The following is a 21,411-nucleotide window of genomic DNA, read 5'->3' as shown; positions in this document are numbered from 1 at the left end:
AAAGGCAGGTTTGATTGCAGGAATCTCTTGGAGATCCCCAAATCAGCTTTGCAACCCTCTCAGGGTTGCCCAGAATCTGGGCACCTGCTTCTCTGGGAGTCTCTTCAGTTAAACTCAGGGTGGGTTAGCAAAGTCAATGAGAAGAAGCTGCCAAGGGCACCAGGACTCTGACTTGGGTTTCTGAGAAGCATTATGGAAAGCCAAGGCCAATTCCTCAATGTGATGCTGGCTGGAGGGAGGTAGGAAGGATGGTGGGGCTAAGATGCTTGGAGCATCACATCCCAGATGTGCAAAGTGAAGCCTGAGAAGCAATGGAACCCAACCCCCTTGTTTTACACATGGAGAAACTGAGGTCCAGAGAGGACAAGAGACTTTCCCAAAGTCACACAGTTGGATTTGAACCCAGGTCATAGAACACTGAATCTCAGATTGGAGGGGAACCCAAAGGTCATGCAGCCTGTTTCAGACTCTCTGCCAAGGAGCCTTTCAGCCTCTGCTTGGAGTGAGGCCTTGGGGTGGGGGATTCCCATTGTCCCAAGGGGGCCCATTCTGCTCTCCCTCAAATCCACAATCAACCTGTTTGCTCCTTCCTGTCTCCTTCCTAGCTCTGTCCTCTGGACCAAGCATAACATGGGATATGATCCAATGCAACAGAATATGATGCAATATAATACTAATATAATATGATGTGCTATCCAACATGCACTTATATAACCCTTACTGTGTACCAGGCTTGGTGCCAGTTGCTTTAATAATCTTGCCTCATTGGATCCTCACAACAACATGATGAAGCAGGAACTGAGGTATTGAGAGTTGAGATCTGAAACCCGGTCTTCCTGCCCCAGGCCCTTAGCTCTATCCGCTGTATCACAAAGTGCCCGTTCTATAATGCATACTATTCAATGGCTGCCAGATGGTGCAGTGGAGGGCATGTTGGACATGGGGTCAAATCCAACCATAGACTGTGTGATCCTGGATAAGTAATTTGGCTTGTCTTGGCCTCAGTTTCCTCATCTCTAAAATGGGGACAATGATAACACCTGGATCATAGGATTGTTGTATCATCTACATAAAGAGTTACGTAAACCCCAAAGCTCTCGTTATTGGCATTTTAATTGTTGCTGTTATTAATATCACATCACTAGCTAGCTGGCCATGGCAAATCTTTTGTGATCCTAGCATCCCATGACACAAAGACAACCATAAACTTTCTGGGAATTCCAGATGGACCTCTCCTCTCCAAAGGCATGGCAGGATGTAGACACACCTCAGAGGAGGAGGTCTTCCAAAGAAGAGAAGGTGGGTAGGACATGACTGGGGGTACAGGACTGAAAGAGAAGAGGGTCCAACCATGCAGAGAGACAGAGGCATGGCAGGTGGGCAGCCAGAGGGCTCCCAGGCCTCCAACACATCAGGTAGACCTGCTAGGGCAAAGCTCAGGGGGAAATAGACAAAAGAGTGGATGGGGCATGATCTGAATCAGAGGAGGGGCTCCTCAAATCATGACTTCATGGGGTTACTGGAATAATGGAGAGGATAATTTAGTGCAACACAGAGTTGGGTTGGATTGTTTTGTGTTGTTATTCTGGGGGAGATATAGTCAGCTCCTAATTCCTGAGGGCTACAAAGATTCCCTAGCTAGAGAAGTATCCTGTTCAGGCCTCTGTCTGGGGGTCCAGGTATTTGACTGGCAGTTCTGCACTGTGTTCCAGATTCCTGGAACCCCAGGGGTTCCTGATAATGAGGGAAGGCCATGTGGTCTCTGGTGGTTCCACCCTTCAGTCTTCTGTTAGGGAAGAGAAGCTGGGGGAGATCACAGAGCACAGGCTCTGTGCTCCTCCCCACATACTTTTCACAGCAAGGAACACAGTTCCTGTCCCCAAGGAGGGCATTTGTCACTCCCAGAAAACCAGAAAGTTCTCCACCAACAGGGAGGATTTCTTCAAATGTTTGGAATTCAGCCTGAGCCTTGGCTGTTCCCCCATTCCTAGTGCCACTGACAGCAATAGTTTCTATTTCTGGGACCCAGCCCAACAGCCCTGGGAGGAAAGGGGTCCAGAAATAGGAGAAAACTGAAGCTCAGGTAGAGGAAGCCATTTGCCCAGGGTCGCCCTTCTGCCTTGGACATGTTAGAGATAAGATTGAAAACCTGGCTCTTAGGTCCTTCCCACTAGCTTTCTGTTTTTCTAGTTAATTTATTCATTAGGTAAATTACTTTTTTTTTCAAACCCAGATCTTAATGATCCATATGTATCTAAACCACTTTTAGACTCTATGTATGTGTGTGTGCAGCACCCCCTTTGGGGGCACTTATTCAGAACATTGCACAGGCAGGTTAGGTTCCCAGAGAATACCTCTTCTCTCCCCAGGGTTCTAAGGGTAACCTGAGAGTTACCACACTGTATGTTCCCTAGTGTCCATCAGCTAGGGCCATCTCCTGTCATCCTGATTGATATCTGACCACTGGACCTAGATTGATTTGGAGGAAAAAGTGAGACTGGTGACTTTGTGCAGCCCTCCCACACCCAAATCACATTCACTTGCAAGTCATGTCACCATCTCCCTGATGCCATGGTCCTCTTTGAGAACAAAGGACAAACCACACAACCTGTGAGCTATTTCGACTGATTTTTTTTCAAAAGGGCTATTTACTGAAAAAAGTATAGTGAGAACAGTAGTTACAAAATAATCCCATGAACCCCTATCCTGTATGTTACACTGTATCAATCAACCAGTTGACATCAATTACCTTTTACAAGAGGGATATTTACTAAGAAAATGTAACAAATAGAGTAATTACCAAACAATTCCCCTAACTGGAGGCATATTGTTTCCTTATATAGCCAAGGTTTCTGGAGAGCACAGGTTTAAATTTTAGTTCATGTGACCAAGAGGTAAATTCACAGATTATTGAAATCCTTTTCTCCCTTAGAGGTTTTAGTGCTCATTTTTTAAAAGAGAGCTTGGGCTCCTAATTGCACAACCCAGGCTACTACCTCCCTACAGCTGCTATATTGTCATCTTTTCTGAGGACTTTCTATCCCTGCTTCCCTTTCTCTGATTCTAACCCTAAATCTGATTCTAACCCTAACCTTTTCTCCTTTCTTCTCCCCTCCCCTTTCTCCTTTGTTCCCTTCTTTCTTTTCTCCTTTCTTCCCTTTTCCTCCTTGCTTTTCTTTTTCCTTTCCTCTCTTCCCATTCCCTCTTCTCTTCCTCCCCTCCTTCCTTCCTTTCCTTGAATCATTACATGCAGAGTGTAAGAGGACAGTGGTCTTCCAAGTGGAAGACCCTGGAGGAATATGGCTGGTGCCAAGAGGTATGTAATTAACTAATCACCCCCTAGTGGGGGGCTGGCAGGAAGAGAAGTCTTGTCCTGGTCTCCCCATACTCTATCCCCTAACACTTCCTCACTTGCCCCTTTGCAAACTCCTCAGCTCCCTCCTACTGAGTCCATGAGAGCAGTTATAACATGCTTGCTACCCAGGCCCCAGTAGCCCCAGACAAAGGGAGCAACTGCTCATCCCCCAATCCCCCAAGCACCCCTGTCCCCTGTATCTTGGGGTGCCTCATGGCTGTAGCAGGTGCTTTGTGAATAGTGTCAGTGCTCTTAAACAATGAGCAAGAGGCTCCTCTGGCTCCCTTTTCCTTTGAGTGGGACAGAGAGAGTCATCCAGAATGAGGAGGCACAGAGGGGTTGAGACTGACGATGTCATTACATTATTTCCCCACCTAACTCTCCTCTCTCACAACCTTCCTATATTGCTGAGGATGCTAACATCCTCACGGTCCCCCAGATTCTCAGTCCAGGCATCATCCTTGACTCCCACTATCTCTCGCTCAACGGATCCCATCTCTTGCTAAGGCCCGCTGATTTTACCTTTGTGACATCTCTTGCGCACACCCCTTTCTCAGACACTGCTGTCCCACCTCCCAACCAGACTATTTCAATGACTTGCTGGTGGGTCTCACTATCCTTAAATCTTCCCTCACTCTCATTCATCCTCTATTTAGTCACTGAAGTGATTTTCTTAAAGTCCAGGTCTGACCATGTCACACTCCTGCTCAATAAGCAACAGTGGCTCCCGATCACCTCCAGGGTTAAATATGATTTCATCTTTGTCTTGGCCTTTTACAGTGTCTATTTTTCTATATGCCCGACTATGGGCATCGTCACTACTACAGCAATGCATGCATATGCTTTAGAACTAATGAATCTCCATACATGGGGGCAGAACTTCTATCAGCTTTTCTTCTTATAGGGGTGAGTTGGACAAAAATATCAGGGGTCTCCCTCTCTAGACAGGGGCAAAGATCTATGATGCAGAGCTGGAGAAGTCCTTTGGGATGTGCAAGCCAACACTGTCATCTCAGGAGGCTCAGAGAGATGGAGTCACACAGCTAGTCAGCCTCCAAGCCAAGGGTCAAATCTAGACTTTTCCCAGAGCACCTGCCTCACTCCTCATTCCCAGGGTCTTCTCAGGATGCTGTGGGAAGCCAAATCAATTGGTCAATCAATTGTCATGTATTTCTTGAGCACAGGTTTCAGCACCTGGCTAAGGTCTGGGGATAGGGATGGAGTAGGGACTGGATCTCTGATTTCACTGAGGATGCAAAGATAAGAGACAAAGTCTTTGTCCTCAAGCAGCTTGTGACCTGTCAAGGAGGAAGGGAATTTCTATTAGTGTGTGTGTGGGGGGGGGGGGGGGGGGGGGGGGAGGGAATGAGGGAAGGCTTCTTGGTGGAGGTGACATCTGAGCTAGCCTTTACAGGCCAGGTAGAATCCAGTAGGGGATGCCTGGGATGCAGGTAATTATAAGGGGGATGGGGAAGACATTCTTGGGCGATGACCACTGTGTGCAAAGGTACAGAGCTACAGGGAGGATTATTATGAACAATAACATTTTACAAAGTACTTTTCTTATAATAATCCTAAGAGGTAGATAGTATAAAGATTTTCATCACCATTTTATAGACAAGGACACTGAGGCTCAGAGTGACAATGGGACTAGTCCATGGTCACACAGATAGTAAGTGTCAGAGCCAGAATTTGAACTAAGGACTATGGGGTCCCAGTCTAACTCCCTTTTCCACTGCAGTATGGTCTTTATTTTTCCATTTTACTCCCCTCAGTATAATCTGTGATCAGCTTTATTAGCTGATTGACTGTTCCTCATCCACAATGCTCCATCTCCCTTTGTGCTATCACACTGGGCATGCTCCAGCCTTGGAATGCTCTCTCTCTTCACTGCCTTCTCCTAGAGTCCCTGACTTCTTCCAGGACTCAGCTCAAATCTTATCATCTGCAGGAGGTTTTTCCTGGGTCGCATTACCCTCCTCCCCCATCCCGCACTACTAGAGCTTTCTCCTCTGAGATCACCTCCCACCAACTCTTTCTCTTTTATATGTAAATATTTAGTTACCTGCTGTGTCTCCTACTGGAATGAGAGTGCCTTGAGGGTAGGGATGATTTGTTTTTCTTTCTGTGTTTCTCTGGCAGCACCGTGCCCAACATAGATTAAGGACTTAATAAAGACATTTTTGATGGACTAACTATGGGAGATTTGTGGCAACACAGGGACAAGAACTGCTTGGTACAAGGAGTGGAGGGTTTCTGGTCCACGTGGTGGTGAGAAGACTCTTACACAGGAAATCTCCAATCCAGAAAAATGCCACGTACTTCCTGTTTCCCAAATGACTCTCATCTCAGGGGTCTCATCTGAGGCACTCAAGAGAAACCCTCTTATCCTCAGTTTGCAGAAAGAGTAAACTGAGGTACAGAGCAACAAAGCAGGTTGCCTAAATCTATGGAAATAGCAGCCAGGGTGAGTGAGATTAGCATCCAGACCCTAGAGTCCTGAAATTTAGAACTGAAAGGATACTTAGAGGTAGCCTTCCCTTCATGGATAAGGAAAATAAAGCTCCAGAGTTGAAATTATTGAGGCAAGCTCACACAGGTCATTGAAGCAGAGCTGAAGTCATGGCCCAGGTTTTATGGTACCAAATCCAGAGCTTTCCCCCCACTGTGTCCCATCCCTGAGCCCTGACCACCTCCCCCTGATGTGGTCAGCAACCCAAGTTGGGGAGGTTTGACTGTGGGATGGCTGCTCATTTTGTGGCTGCATGTTTTCCACTGTACTTTTCTCGAATCCTGAAGTTGATACATTCTTGAAGCTCATTAGAGTCTGTCTGATCACAAACCTGGAGCTGGATGGGACTCTCAAGGGCAGCCTTCAGGGATTTTCACAAATGAGGAGACCAAGGAGAGGAAAGAACTTGTCCCCCATGTATGAAGCGTCAGTGCTGGAAGTGGAGGCCAGGACCTTGGATCCCAGAATCAGCCCTCTTTGTTGCCCCCTTTCACTCAGTGGCCTTTTCATTCTGAGAGGGCAGAACCTTGATTAGGAAGAATATGGTTGTCTTTGTGTTTATCAAGGAGGGACCTGCCAATGGCACGGCCTGGTCCCAGAGCTCAGGGAATCTGGATGCTATTGCTTCCTGGGTCTTCCCATAATTAGCTCCCAGTGTCTGCTGAGTGAGCATATGTGTACAGAGACTTCCGGCTTGGCAGATGTCTGAAATGCAGTGTTCCTGGGGCCACAGGGGATGCAGAGATGGGGCGGGGCTCATTTTCCTGCTCCTGGGGAGGGAGGGGGAGAGTATCATTTCTCCTTAAAATGATTTATGTAAATGGGGAGGCTCGAATTCTCCTTCAAACCTAGGAGCTAAATGCACCTGTTGAAGGCAGCTTCCAGTTTCCCAGGTATTTTGGCATTGAATTTTCCCCATTAGGAGCATGATTGACACTGTGGTCCTTACAATAACACATGATTAGAACTCGGCAAATGGCAATTATGGACAATGGAAACCAGATGTGGCGCGGAATCTGACTCTGCCGGGTTCTCGGGAAATAGATGAATTTGTAAAGGAGAAAACCACAGCTATTACTCAGCCGGACGGTCCAGGAATTAATGACATGATAGCTAAATCATATATGGTTGAAAATAATGATTAACTTAACCTATCGAGATAAGCTAATGAAAAACAGGCTCGTTTGAAAATTAAGGATATGTTGTCTTCGATATATTTTATCGGTACAGTAATAACCAAACCAGACCTGGTTTTATGTCTCGTCAGCCCCAAGTCTTATGAACCAATATTAAAAGCAATCTCCTCAGAGCAGTTCGGCTGGGGAGAAAGGGAATGACACATGCTGGTTTTTGTTGGCTGGGTAGAGTTTTTAGCGTGCCTGAAATAAATCTCTTTTAAATATATATTTATTGTTCCTAAGGACAGTTAACAATGTTTTATGCTAAATTACTCTGGGACTGTAGATTGTTTTATGGACCAGTTTGGCTCAGAAGCTAAGTTAGAGACTTCTGGGCAAGTTTGCATGCAGAGGGCAACCTCTTGGGTCCCAAAGCCTGGAATCCACTTCCTGTCCCATCTCTGGGTCCCTCTGTGTCCTTGGGCAAGCCCCTTCCCCTCTTGGGGTATCAGTTTTTTTCTCTGTCCAATGAAAGTGTTGAACTAGATGGTCTCTGAGGTCCTTCCCAGTTCTGGCATCCTATGTTCTAAAGAATGTGCATTTTTTCTCATTTGTTCTCTCTTGCTCTGTTTCTATGACTCTCTCTCTTTAACCCTTCCCGTATTCCCTCCTTTGCTCCTATTTTTTTATACCTTTCTATGTATATATATTTTTCTGTCCCTCTCCAGTCCTTTCTCTCTCATTCTCATTTTGTTTCTCCTCTTTTCTCTCTGTCTCTTTCTCTCTCCCTCTCTTTTTTCCTCTCCCTCCTTTCCCTCTTCTCTCCCTCTTTTTCTCTCTCCCTTTCTCCTTGCCCCTTCTCTGTCTCTGTCTGTCTCTGCCTTTCTGTGTCTGTTTTTCTCTCCCTCTTTTTCTTTCTTCCTCTTCTCCTTCTCTCTTTCCCCCTTCCCCTTCTCTCTCTGTCTCCTTCTTTCTCTCTCTCCTTTGTTTTGTTCCCTTTGCTTTGTTTCCTATTCTTTAAGGCTTCCAGGTCTCTGCACATTACACCTCAGTCTTCTCCTCTATGGAAGATTTATAGATAAGGGATGCATGGTACAAGAAAAGGTGGAAGGTTTGTGATCTGTGTGGTGGAGGGAAGATCCTTACCTAGAAAATCCTCAATCCAGAAAGCACCAAATATTAGTTGTTTCATGTTTCCCAAACCATTCATACCTCTGTAAGGTTGACTGATCCTCACAACAACCATTGGTGTTAGAAACAACACATTTTTCCATTTTTCAGAAAAGCAAACTGAGGCACATAGAGATGAAACAGCTTGCCTAAATCCACAGAAATAGTGACAGAGACAAGGCTGTCATGCAGGCCTTAGAATCTTCAGATTCAGAACTGAAAGAAACTCAGAAATCATCAAGCATGTGCTTCTTACTTTATGGTTGAAGAGATTTTGCCCCAAAAGTAGAGATGACTTACCCAAAGTCACATGGACTCTAAGGGGAAAGTAACAGAGGCAAGGAGAGGGAGGGAATCATAGCCCTCCCAGTGCATTTATACCTGGTAGAGGGGGAGCCCCTTTCAGAGGTCACTGGTCAGATGACCTGTGAAGGATGTGAAAGTTGGGAGGAGCATGTTTGCAAGTAATTGAGGCAGTCAAGACAATGGACTTGACTATCCATCACCAAGATGCCTTTCCCCCAACCCGTCCTTTGCATGGACCTACAGGAGAAACAGACTACAACAAAAGAACTGGGGAGCCAACCCTAGAGCCTCTGGGGGATGGTTGGCCAATGGCCATGACCTAGTTTTGGCCTCACCTGGAAGAGCTGGGAAATGCCATTACCTGGAGAGGAGGGTCTCCCTGAGGGGAACAAGGAAGAGTTGTTGAGAAGGAAGGCTTACCTGGGTTCTTCCATTTCTTGCCAGGAAAATGATAAGCCTAGGTGGAGAAGCCCCCAGGGAACAGGACTAGTTAGACTGCTGCTGTTCCCCGGCTGAGTCCCTGCTCTTTCTGAAAGAATATGGCACTATCCTAGCCAAGGATTGCTACTGAGCCTGAACTTAAAGGTGGTCAAGTCCAACTGAACAAGCAGCCCAGCATGGATGATATGTCTGACAGGAAGCTTTGTGAAGGATCTATAAAGAGAGCAAGAACATTGAGGTCCTGCACTGGAGTGTCTTGGTCACATGTGTTCCCTACATATTTATTTTACAGCCATTGTTTCTAAGTCATGTCCACTCTCCCCATGCACAGAGCATTTATTATGGGGAAAATACATCCTAGTATTATTACATGGTGAGACTATCCGTATATCTATTGGTCATACTATACTATACCATTTAAGTAAATTCCTTTTTGAGTCTAATGACTGATTGCTAATGTGAAGCACACCAGTAAGGGTTCAGAATCTGTGATTTTTAGACATGAAACACCCTTGAATCCAAGGTAGCAATCACTTTTCTAGGTGTCCAACTCTCCAGTTCAAGTGCAAGTTGGGAGTAAATCAATAGGGGTGCTAAACCTTTCTTTCTTTCTCTATTTCTCCTTTTTTCTATCTTCCTCTTTTCTCTCCTTCTCTCTCTCCTGTCTGTCTGTGTCTCTCCCCCTATACCTCTTCTCTTCCTCTGTTCCCTTGCATTTTTCTTTCTTTTTCTCTTACCCCGCAATTTTACTCCCTTCAAACACACTCAATCTCTGCGTAACCTGTACTTTGTACTTCTGTCCCCCCATCTCTCTTTCTGTCCACTCTCTCTCTATCTCTTTTATCTCTTTTTGTATTGCCCTCTGCCAACCCTTCACACATGTCTCCTCTTTGGAGCATCTCTGCCCTAACCTGCTCCTCTGCTCTCCTCTGTCTCTGTCTATGTCTCTCCCCTATCTATCTCTGTGGCTTCATGGCTCTCTCTCCCCATCTTTCTCCTCTCTGTCTCTGTTTGTCTCTCTCCCTTCTACCCCCAAATGCCCTCTCTCTGGAGCATCCCTTCACAGACCCACCCTGCTCCTCTGCCCCTCTTTGTCTCTTCGGTCTCTGTCTTCTTGTGTCTGTTTTCCCATCTCTGTCTGTCCCTCTGTGTCTCTCTTCTTGTGTCTCTCCTCCCCTTGCTGTCTCTGGTCCCTCTGTCTCTGTCTCTTTCTCTCTCTCATGTATCTCCTTCCCTCTCTGTCTCTGGTCCCTCTTATCTCTGACTCTCTCTCATGTTTCTCCATCCCACTCTGTCTTCTCTCTCTCTCTCTCTCTCTCTCTCTCTCTCTCTCTCTCTCTCTCTCTCTCTCTCTCTCTCTCTCTCTCTCATCTCTCCTCCCCTCTGTCTCTCATGTCTTTCCTCCCCTCTCTGTCTCTGTGACTCTCTGTCATACACATACCTCTCTGGAGCATCCCATAGGCCCTGACCCATCCCTGTGACCCTTCTTTGACCAACAGCGACCTCTGCATGGGCAGCCCCCTTCCCTGCAGCATTGGTCCATCTCTCTGGCTGCCATGTCTCAGCCATGACATCATCGTGTGGGGCTCTCTTGCTTCCCTGCAGATGTGGAAGACTGGCCTGGCATTCCATGGTCTGATGCCACATCCCTCCAGCGTTCCCCCCGGTCCACATGTGGTGCAGGGATGGCCAGGCCTGCTGAGTTTGGGGATCCTGGGCTGCTACCTAATCCCCGGCGGCCCGGGCAGCCCACACCTGCAGTTCATTGAATCCTGCCGGAGTACAAAAGGCTGATTTACAGCGCCCAGGACCCCGGGCCTGCTTGCAGCTGGGGCTTCAGCAGGAAACGGAAGTTGTCCATCAACCCAGGTCCATTTCATTAAGGAGAGCTGTGGAGATGCGCTCCAAGAAGCATCTCAGGCCCTGAGTGAGAGCTCGAGGCCTGGAGTTTGGCACTACCAGGAGAAAGGTCTCAGGATGGCCAAATTACCCCAGAGCATGCCGTATCCAGGAGACCAGACTAACCCGTGTGCCCAACCTCGGAAGCCTCTTATTTCTTCAGCATTTTCCCATCCCTTCCTGTGGTCTTTGAATCATGTTGGACTCAGGCTTGGAAAACTGGAGGCGGCTGCGTTCCCACATTCCTGATCTGGTATGAGTACCCAAGTGTCATCCATGACCTGAGCTAAGCCTCACCTGAAGCTGCCACCCCTCCCAGGCCCTGCCAGTATCAGCTGGGCTATGAGCTCCAGGCAAGCAAGGGTCAAGGGGCTTTTGTCTTTGTGAACCCTGGAGCTCAGGATTCTGTCCTGCCCACAGCAGACACTTGGGAGTTGGGAAGTGGAGATGGTATATGATTAGGGAGTTATATGTCTGTCACGGGAGGTTTGCCTGTCTCAACTTAGAGGGGACTTAGAGGGGCCTTTGCTAGAATATGGACCAACAAGTCCTAGAGAAGAAAGAAAGATCTCTGGATTAGGAGTCAGAGAACCTGGGTTAGTATCCTGGCTCTCATCTTTGATGCAGTGACTTTGAGCAGGTCATTTTACTCTTAAAGGTCTAAGTTTCTCCATCTGAAAATGAAGGAGGTACATCTCAGGTCCCTTCCAGCTCTGAATCTTAGAGTCCTAAGTTAGCCACACAGGGTCATGATCTAACCCTGTCTCTTGTAGGATGGATGCCTGGGAGGGCCCCATTAGAACTCTCTCCAGAGCTCTGTTATACTCACTGTGAGAGATAATGTTTGCAAAGACAAAGTGACCATCCACTTCCTGACCTCCCACATTGGAAACCAGTGTTTGTGGGGATGAAAATGGGTGACCACTGCTTGTAGCCTGACTGAAGGCTCACTATTCTTCTCATGATGGGAGGGACCTTCAAGACCTCCCTGGCCATATCCTCAGAGGCCCAGAGAGGGGGTAGGGGTGCCCAAGATTACTCAGATGGGCTCATCATTAATTTCACCAAAGGAACCCAAGAAAGCTGGAGTTATGGAACTGGGGTGTGAGCCGGTGAATCTGCTGATGAATATAGTGATGATAGATCTGAAGAAAGCCAGACCTTGCCCCTGGAGCTCCCTATGACCAATGCCCCTCTCATATCTGGGCCTCAATTTCCTTGGCTGTCAAATAAGAGACTTATGTTTCTGTGTCTCACCCATAGGCTGTGATGTGAAGGATCATTTGAAGGGGTTCCAGGCTACCTTCTTTGTGGAACCTGAGGGTCTTTGGGGTGGGGCTTGTGAAAGTTCCAGATGCCACTTTCCTAGATTTCATGGACTTTAGAGCAGAGAGTGCTCTTAGAATAAAGACTGTCAGTGGCTGAAGGGGCCTTTTAATATAGAATATCAAAGCAGGGAGGAACCTTAGAACCCAGAATGTCAGAGCTAGGAGGGTCCCTAGAACATGAACCCCAGAATGTGGAGCTGAATGTGGATCCTTATAGTGATCACTGGACCAAACCCTGTATCTTACAGATGAGGAAACTGAGGCACACTGAGGATCTGCACAAGGTCACAAAGGAGCAGAGCCAGACTCCAAACCCAGAATTTAATGACCTCCACAGGCTTTGTACTTTGCACAGCCTCTCTGCTTTGTACTCCCCGCTCTTCAATTCCACAAGACAGAAAAGTAGAATTGGTTCCTACAATGACCATTTCTGCTTAGATGCCAAAGGGATCCTAGTTTGAAATTTGAGGCAAGTGACCTGTGGACTCTAGAGATGGCTTCCTATCCTGTGTCCAAAACCAAAATCTCTCATTCCTTTTACTCCTGAGCGATCAACAGTTGGGCACAGGCCTGAGGGTTAAACAGACAAAGAATGAAAGAAATGACAAGTCTGAGAATGATCACCGCCCACCCAGGGAGGGGGGCATGTTGGGGTCCCAGGAACGGAGCTCATTTCTACTCTAACACCAACAAACATTACCAACTGCCGCTACAGACTGTGGAGGAGGGACAGGCTTCTCCTTTTCCTGGGACATCAAAGGACCAGGCTACCTTCAGAGCCCAGCTCAGGTGCTGCCCCTAACCTGAGACCTGTCTGGATCATCTCCTTAGAGCCAAGAGATTTCCCTGAAATGGTTTTGTATATATTCTCGAGCCAGGAAGACCTGAATTCAAATCTGGCCTCAGTCACTTATTGGCTGTGAGACCCTGGGCAAGTCACTTCACCCTGTTTGCCTCAATTTCTTCATCTATAAAATGATCTGGAGAAAGAAGTGGCCAACCACTAGCCTTTCTGCCAAATCGGGTCATGAAGAATTGGACATGACTGAAATGGCTGAACAAAAAATAAACACACGTATTGTTTCCACTCACTAGAATGGAAGTGAAGGGCAGAGATCATTTCTTTCTATGCTTTTGTTGCACTCCCAGCATCTCTCACAGGACCTGGAAGACAGGAAGTACTTCGTAAGCGTTTGATGAACCAGTGAACGTAACACTAAAAAGTTTGTGTCTTGGTGGGAGCAAGACAGATGGGCAGGGATCGGGAGCCATTCTGTGAGGAGGATTTGCTTTGGGTATCACTGAAGTCCTGCATTTCAAATGGAGTCCAAGGTCCTTTTAAATAATATAAACCCATGTTTTCTATCTAACAGGTTTTCTGGGCAAATTCACAGGTCAATATGGGTATTTACACAGACATATATGTATGTATACACACTATATATGACACATACGTAAACACAATGTATACATCACACAACATATATGCACATATGTAAATATACACACGTGTATATATATTATCTATATAGCATATATCTATCTATATACACACACACATACATACATATACACATGAATGTTGGTGAACTCCAGACTAATGACTACAGGACTCCCAGATCAACCAAGGCAGGATTTGTAAAGTGCATTCTAAAACTCCCTGGACAGGAAGATAAATAGAAGCAGCCCTGGGACCCATTGGCTTCTCCTGGCGCTGGCTTGCCTACAAACAGCCAAATGAATGCCCAGGATGTGAGGTGCTTCCCCAGGTTACAGGCTCAGGCTTCCAAGCCAGGGACTGGAATGCAGGCTGTCCCGGGCTGCTTGATTTCTCTGAAGTGCAAACCTAATTGCACATTGGATCGGGGCCACTTGCCGAGTCTGTAAAAATAATTTTCCCCGAATATTTACCCAAAGCGCGTTATTGCTTATACAGTTGTGAAAAGCATTTCGCACTTTATAATCCTATATTTGCTCCTCGGTGAGCCTGGGAGCCTGCTCCGCTTACAGAATTCACAAATGCCTTGAAGGCTGACAATTTTTACAAAGTGTTCCTCATGGAAAACATCTGGACGGGCTCCAGGATGGCATTCCAGATGTTATGGTTTTAGCAGTCACAGAAATGTACAGCAGGCTGATTTTTTTTCATTTTTAAAAAGGGAATCGAGGGGCTGGGGTGAGGGAGTAGTTTCCCCACAGTGGGTCTCTGCAGAACACGAGCCTTTGCTTCTGGACTCTGGAACGTTTTAGCTCTGAATTGTTTAACACTGTTTAACTCGCAGGTCTTGGGGAGGTGTAATGTAGACCAGGAGCATCTGTGTGTGCACTCTGAGGACAGCATTTCATCCTCTGATTTGGAATGGGGGGACGGGGGAAGGGGGATGCATCTGAAAAATTGATTTCTACAATGTTCTGTCAGAAAGAGGAATGAACACGTGCTGGGCAAGCCTGGGCTGTGATGGGTTTGCCACATTGAGAAAAATCCTGCCTTCCCTTTCCCAAAGTGGAAGGCCCTGAGAAGGGAGGGGGCTCAGTGTTTTACTTCCAAAAATGTTACATATTATTCATCTGGGGGAAATAAAAAGGAAGCCTGAAGGGGCAGGTCAGTCATTCCTTCCCACTGTTTTTTTTTTTTTTTTTTTGGCTGGGTATTTAATAATATTTCCTCACACACTATGAAGTAGGTTAAGGAGCCTTGGATATGACATGGGAGAACCTGGAATTGGATCTTGACTGTGCTACTTCTCCAATCCAGGTATGAGGCTAAGGAGAGGTTTAGACTGGAGCATCTCTAAGGTGGATCTCTTCCCACTCTGAATTCTGAAGTTAGAATCTACTGATGATGGGAAACCAGTAGCCAGTTCCAAAGCAAGCACTCAAGGTAACAATGCATATTGGATAAATGCACCACAATGAAAATGATAAATAAAACAAAGAACTGACAGTACTCATAGAGGGGTGGATACAACCCCCCTCACTTTTCCATTGGTCTCAGTTTCCACCCTCAAGGAACTATAGAGTCTTCCTGACTTCTACTACTAACCCAGGTACTTCCCTCAGAAGAGATACAGAGATGGGGTTGCTGGGGCGCCCACTTCCCACATTCTCATGAACCCCCCATTCCATCCAAAGTAACTGTATTGACCTCCTGTCTTACAGTACTGCCCCAAAGGTTCAACCACCTTTTGTAAAGGAAATAAACTTGGGGTTAATGGGATGAGCCCTCTGACTGACCTATGACTCCAAAAGGTGACTTGTTTGAAAGAAATAGAGCAGATGAAACGTAGTGGATCAGCAGTTTGTAAGATTTACTCACATGAGAAAATATAGGAACAAGAGAGCTTATGGAAGCTGGATGAGGTTCAGTGGAGGGAGAATTCTATGGGAGGTATACAGACCACTGGACAGAAGGAGGAAGGAAATGAGATTTCCAAGAAGCCTCAGAAGCCTGCAGGGATGAGAGCAGGCATGTGGTATCGCCGAAAGTGCTGAACTCGAGATCAGCAGATGGCCCATCCCTCTGAAGTCAGGCATTTAGGGTTAAGGTTAGAATTGAAAGGTGGGGGTGAGGTGGGCACTGAAGACTTCTGAGTAGAAGAATGCCAGGTTCATAGTACTCCATTGGGAGATGAAAACAGGCAGTGCTGGGGATGATGGATTGGAGAGAGGAGAGACTGGAGGCAAGGAGACCAGTTGGACATGTTATCTGAGCCCAGAAGAGAAAAGATGAGAGCCTGAGCTAAGAAAGCTGAGATCAGAACCCAGGTCTCCTAACTCCAAATCCACCTCACAAGTCTTTCTGGTTCAGAACAGCAACTTCTTCCCTCTCTGTCTCCATCTCTGCTCACTCAAGGGAGAAATCCCACAATCCTGTTGACCTTATCTAGGAGAAACAATTTTCAACATTGGACAGGACATGGAGTGGGGCCTGTGACCTTGAGCAGCTCCTCAACATGGGGAATCCCAGGAAGGAAAAGCAGAAGTGATCCATAGCGGATCAAGCACCATCCTATACTGACTTCCAATAGCTGTCTCATCAGGCTGGATGCTCACTGAAGGCTGTGGGAGCAGGGGGCATGAAAGGCTTCGTTATGGGAAGGGTTCCCCAGCCAGTGGGGAGGTAGCCAAACCCTTTCTGCCAGGAACTGCTATGGTTTCCTTAGGTGGAGGAGCCTGTTTCTGGGATGGAAGGGCAGAAGTGGTCCATGTGCGTGCGTACACACACACACACACACACACACACACACGCACGCACACAAACACAGACATACACACAGACACAGGATGTGTGATTTCAGTAGTAGAGAGAACTCCTAGCTGAAGAAGCTCCCACTACGATGCAAGTTGGCATTTCCTCTGCAGCTTAGAGATACCTAGAGCAGAGATGTCACTGAGATGTGCCTATGGACCCATTTCAGCCCATCAACACTCCAGTGTGGCCTGAACTAAATCAAAATGTATTTGGGAAATATTTAACAAAGTAATAAAAATACAACAGAACATAGATTATGTTTTGTGTGTGTTAAGTAGTTTCAATTGTGTTTGAATTCAACTGTGTTTTCTCAACATAGATACTGGAATAATATGTCATTTCCTTCTCCAAGTCATTTTAAAGATGAGGAAACTGAGACAGAGTGAAGTGACTTGCCCAGGGTCACACAGCCAGTAAGTGTTTGAGACCAGATTTGTACTCATGAAGAGGAGTCTTTCTGACTCTAGACCCATGGACTGTGCACGATGGCGCCCCCTGGCTACTACATGTAAACATGAAGTTTTAGAAGTCAATATGGCGCCTTCAGGAATCTTTGTGTGCGGTTTTCTATCTGGGTTTGACATCATTGGTTTAGGGGTTTGATAAATTAAGAGATTTTCCCAGGGTCATGCAGCAAACAGATATCGGGGCAGGATTGGAATCCAGGTCTTTCTCTCTTCAAGGTCAACTTTCTATCCATTAGGCCAAGCTGCCTCATACATGCTAACACCTAAATAATGTTACTTGTAAATTTAAATATATGGTGTCCCCAAAGTCTTAGAGCAGCTTAAAGTGTTCTTTCTGTCTGTCTCTGTCTGTCTCTTCTTCTCTGTCTCTGCTTCGCTCTCTACCACACACACACACACACACGTATACATATACTTTCAGGTACACACATAGAATATAGATAAAATGCATAAAGCACCACACACATGCATACACACGATGACAAGTTAGGACAGACAGCAAAATGTTGGACTTGGAGTTAGGAAACCTTGAGTTTGAATTCTGCTGCATCTACTTGCTGGCTGCGTGACATTGAGTAAGTCACTTAGTTTCTCTGACTCAGTTTCCTTATCTATAAAATGGGCTTAATAAAAACACCTACCCCTCCGGCTTGTCGTGAAGATTAAATGACATAATATTTGTAAAGTATTTTGTAAACTTTGAAACACTATATTAATTCTAGCTATTATTATTATTTTATGCTATACAAACACAATCCATCCTATATTTAATTTCTTTAACTGAAGGAGTTCGCATGTTCAGTTGAATGAAAACATACACTTGACTAGAAGACCATTTTATAGAGAACTCACACAGGGCAAACTCACATGGAGGTCAGAAGCGATATAAGGGCACTCTCAGGGTCTCTTTGAAGAACTTTGGATTTGATTGTGTGACATGGGAGACGCTGGCACAGGACTGCTCATAATGGCGTGCCCACGTCAGAAAGGGTGCTGTGTTCTATGAGCAAAGCAGAATTGAAACAGCTCCAAGGACATGCAGGACATGCAGATTTGAAGTAGCCACCCCAAACGTTCACATGGACTATCTGTGCCCAGCCTGAGGCAGAGCCTTCCCAGCTTATATTGGTCTGACCAGCCAGAGTTGGACATAGTGATGGCACTTTGGTCCTCTTGGAGCATAAAGGACAACCACCAATCAACCATGATAGTAAATACAGAAATGACTGCGGACTTATATCATAAAAGAGGTTCCCTGAATGGTTCATGGAGGGAATCCTCCCTCACCCCGGAAAAGACAGGCTTGGCCTTTGACGGAGCTGGGTTATTGACCTTTGTCATCTGCTGATCTGGTCTCTGCCCTCTCCTCCTCTTTCCCTTAGGGGCGCTGAAGTGAGATCCATGTGGTGAGCTGGTGAGATCACTGAATGGAGCCTGGAGCCCAGGTTTTGAATCCTGCCCCATGTATTGCTTGCTGTTGGACCCTGGGAAGTTGTTAAACCTCTCAATATCTTCCAGAAAATGGCGGAAGGATACTGCTTGTGTTACCTCCCTGACAGGATGGTTGGGGACCTGAGAGACTTTGGAGTCCATCATCTCCTCAACGCTAGCCCCACTCCCTCTGTGACTGGGCAGCCACCAGCCAGGGCCATGGCCCCCAGAGCAGCCTTCCCTTCCTCTGCTCCACCTCGGTCTTGCCTACAGCTGTCTCCAATTATCTCCCTGAGGCATTGTCTCCACTTTCACCCTCTCCTGTTTATATGTACATTTAGCTGCCTGTTTGAAGTTATGATCTTAGCTCTCCCCCCCCACCCCTGCCCCAATATGCAAGAGGAGTCTTGGGGGGTAGAATGAGAAGAGTCCTGCCCTGGATGATCTGGGCTGGCAGCTCAGCCCTGGATGGGGCTGGGCTTGGCATAAGCTGTGGCACTGAAAGTTGACTGAAACTTTTTGGTACTGGGATCTAGGACAAGCCAGTCACATGGAGTCTCACTTTACTCATCTGTCAAATGGGAATGATAATCTTAGCACTATATAGCCACTCCCTCTCTGTGTTGTCTTCTTCCTTGGGAGCAGGAGCTGTGTTTTTTTTTTTTCTTTCATATAATCCCCAGGACCTGGCACATAATTGGTGCTTCATAAATGTCTATCGCCTGTCAGACTCCTCACCTGGTGGGTCAGGGTGTCCCTCTGTCCCTCACAGAGGGGATTACTATGCAGAATAGCTGCAGAAGAAATATTGCTGGATGCCAGAAATCTCCTATGAGCATGAAAGAAGAGGGAAATAGTTGTTACTGACAGACTTCCAAACCGAAGGTCCATAGGCAGATATCACTCTGTAGTTAATTGTGCAAAACTCCATTTACCTAAGGACCTTATCTTTCAAAAACTGTACACTTGAAAAACCCCATTTTTCTTTTTCTTCCTGAGATACATTGGGATAGTGTGATAAGTCCACAGCCTGTCAGAAGACTGAGGAAAATCTGACGAGGATTTTGCGGTGTGATGGGGCAGCCAACCTCATGGAGCATGACCTTCAGATGCTTTGAGAGCCACAAGGAAGCACTCATTCCTCCATATTCTGTGACAAGAGCAGGGAAACTGGGACAGGGACACAGGAGGATCAGTGGTAGGAAGGGAGCAGGTTCAGCCCAGAGGAGAGAAGATGACTTACAGTATTTAAAGGATTGTCATGTAGATGCCAGCCTTAGTCTATTCTGCCCCAGAGGGAAGCATCAGTAGCCTGTGGGGGAAGTGCAGAGAGACACAGTTAAGCTGTAAAATCAATTGACTTGAAGACTTTTTCACTAGGGAAGTGTCAAGGAGGGGAAGGAACAAACCAAGCTTTTGCTTGGCACCTAGGATCCATCTTGGGGAATGTAGAAGGAACCTGTCCATGGTGCTCATCCCCTAATCTTCTTCTGGGGTTCAGTCATTGACTTAGGAGCAATGTGTTCTTTATTTTTAGGGCATCACAGGATTCAGGGATGGAGGAGATTGTGAAGTTCATCGAGCCAAACCCTCTCATATTACAGAAGAGGAAACTGCGGTAGAGTGGCAGAAAGGGACTTCAGCAGAGTCATACATTTGAGAGGCAATAATTAAATAGTAATTGTTTCTCTTTTACCTAGGAACCCTGAGGGTCTTCCCCTCCCAGTTTTTTTTTTTTATTAAAGGGGCCATCCCTGGAGTAACTTAAAGAAGCCTATTCATTGAATGGGTGCATCTCACTGAGAGTGAGAATGTGATAAGACCTTAACCTGAAAGGGCCAGGGTCTTCCCATTGCATCCTGGGCCATCTCCAGTCATCCTGATGAATATCAGGTCACTGGACCCAGATGGCTCTGGAGAAGAAAGTGAGGTTGGTGACCTTGTACAGCCCTCCCTCGCTCAAATCAAAGTCAACTGTAAGTCATAGCACCATTTCTCTGATGTCATGGTCCTCTTCAAGAACAAAGGACAAATGCAACAACAGTTGACAGGTGGAAGGGCTTGAAGCTAAGTCCCTTGATTCCAGATTTTCTGTTCTTTCCACTGCAATGATTTCTCATTGCTCCTAAGAAAAATGTCTTGAGAAATGAAAGCATTGGCCTTGCTCGAAATAGTACAGAGCAGGGGCTGTTTACAGAGTGTGGGGCAAAGGGACATGAGCCATTCAACCAGGAGCCAGCAGCCGATGTTGGTGCTCTAGACATCTGTCTGGCTTTCTCTTGAGGTTCAGAAGACTCTGTCTGGACCCGACCTCCTGGTTCCAGCTTACTCCATGTGCCCTTCAGTGGGCACTGTGTTCTGTGCCCAACCCAGCCCATTTCTATCTGAGCTGTTCCAGGAGTCTGGCTTCAAGCCCTCCATGTCAAGGGACTTTATTCACCCTGTGCAGCCCAAGGCTTCCCAACCCCCACTTTGGGAGTGATGCCCTGTTCTGCCCTCAGCTAGTAACGAACAAAGCCCAAGGGCACCTGTAACATTCCCAGAGCAAAGCAATTATAGCCATTTTAATTTTAAAAATACATTCCTGGCAGAATGCAGGTAGTGTGGAGGGCAGAGGTTTGGGGAAGCAGAGTTCAGATTTATGGGCATAAAGGCAACCAAGACATTGGAGAGGGCATGCAGAGGAGCTCCCTGGGACAGTGACAGGCCTCAAATCTATGCTGCATGGACTGGGTGTGTTCCTATGAGGGCTGTCTTTAAATATTTGAAAGGGGGTTCCGTGGATGAGGAATGTGAGTTCAGTAGGTAGAATGGGAGAATGATCTTCATCTAGGTCACGCTTCAGGTGGGTCTTGAATTCAATCAGCCAACAAGCATTCATTGAGTGCCTTCAGTACACCAGATACTGGGACAGGACCTAAGGGCTCACAGACAGAAGGAAACAGTCCTGCTCTTTAAGCATTCACAATCCAACAGACAGTACAAGATGTATATGTGGAGCAAAGTGGAGGAGTTTCTATGTGATCTTTGAGGAAATGGGGCTGCTGGAGTTTACTGAACATGGCTGGACCTGGAGCAAATGTTATCCCACTTGATTCTCAGGACAATTCTGTGGGGTAAGTGTTTGGTTAT

This window comes from Notamacropus eugenii, chromosome 1 (assembly GCF_028372415.1).
Source record: "Notamacropus eugenii isolate mMacEug1 chromosome 1, mMacEug1.pri_v2, whole genome shotgun sequence".
Classification (NCBI taxonomy): Eukaryota; Metazoa; Chordata; class Mammalia; order Diprotodontia; family Macropodidae; genus Notamacropus; species Notamacropus eugenii.
Note: the sequence above shows the minus strand (reverse complement) of the source record.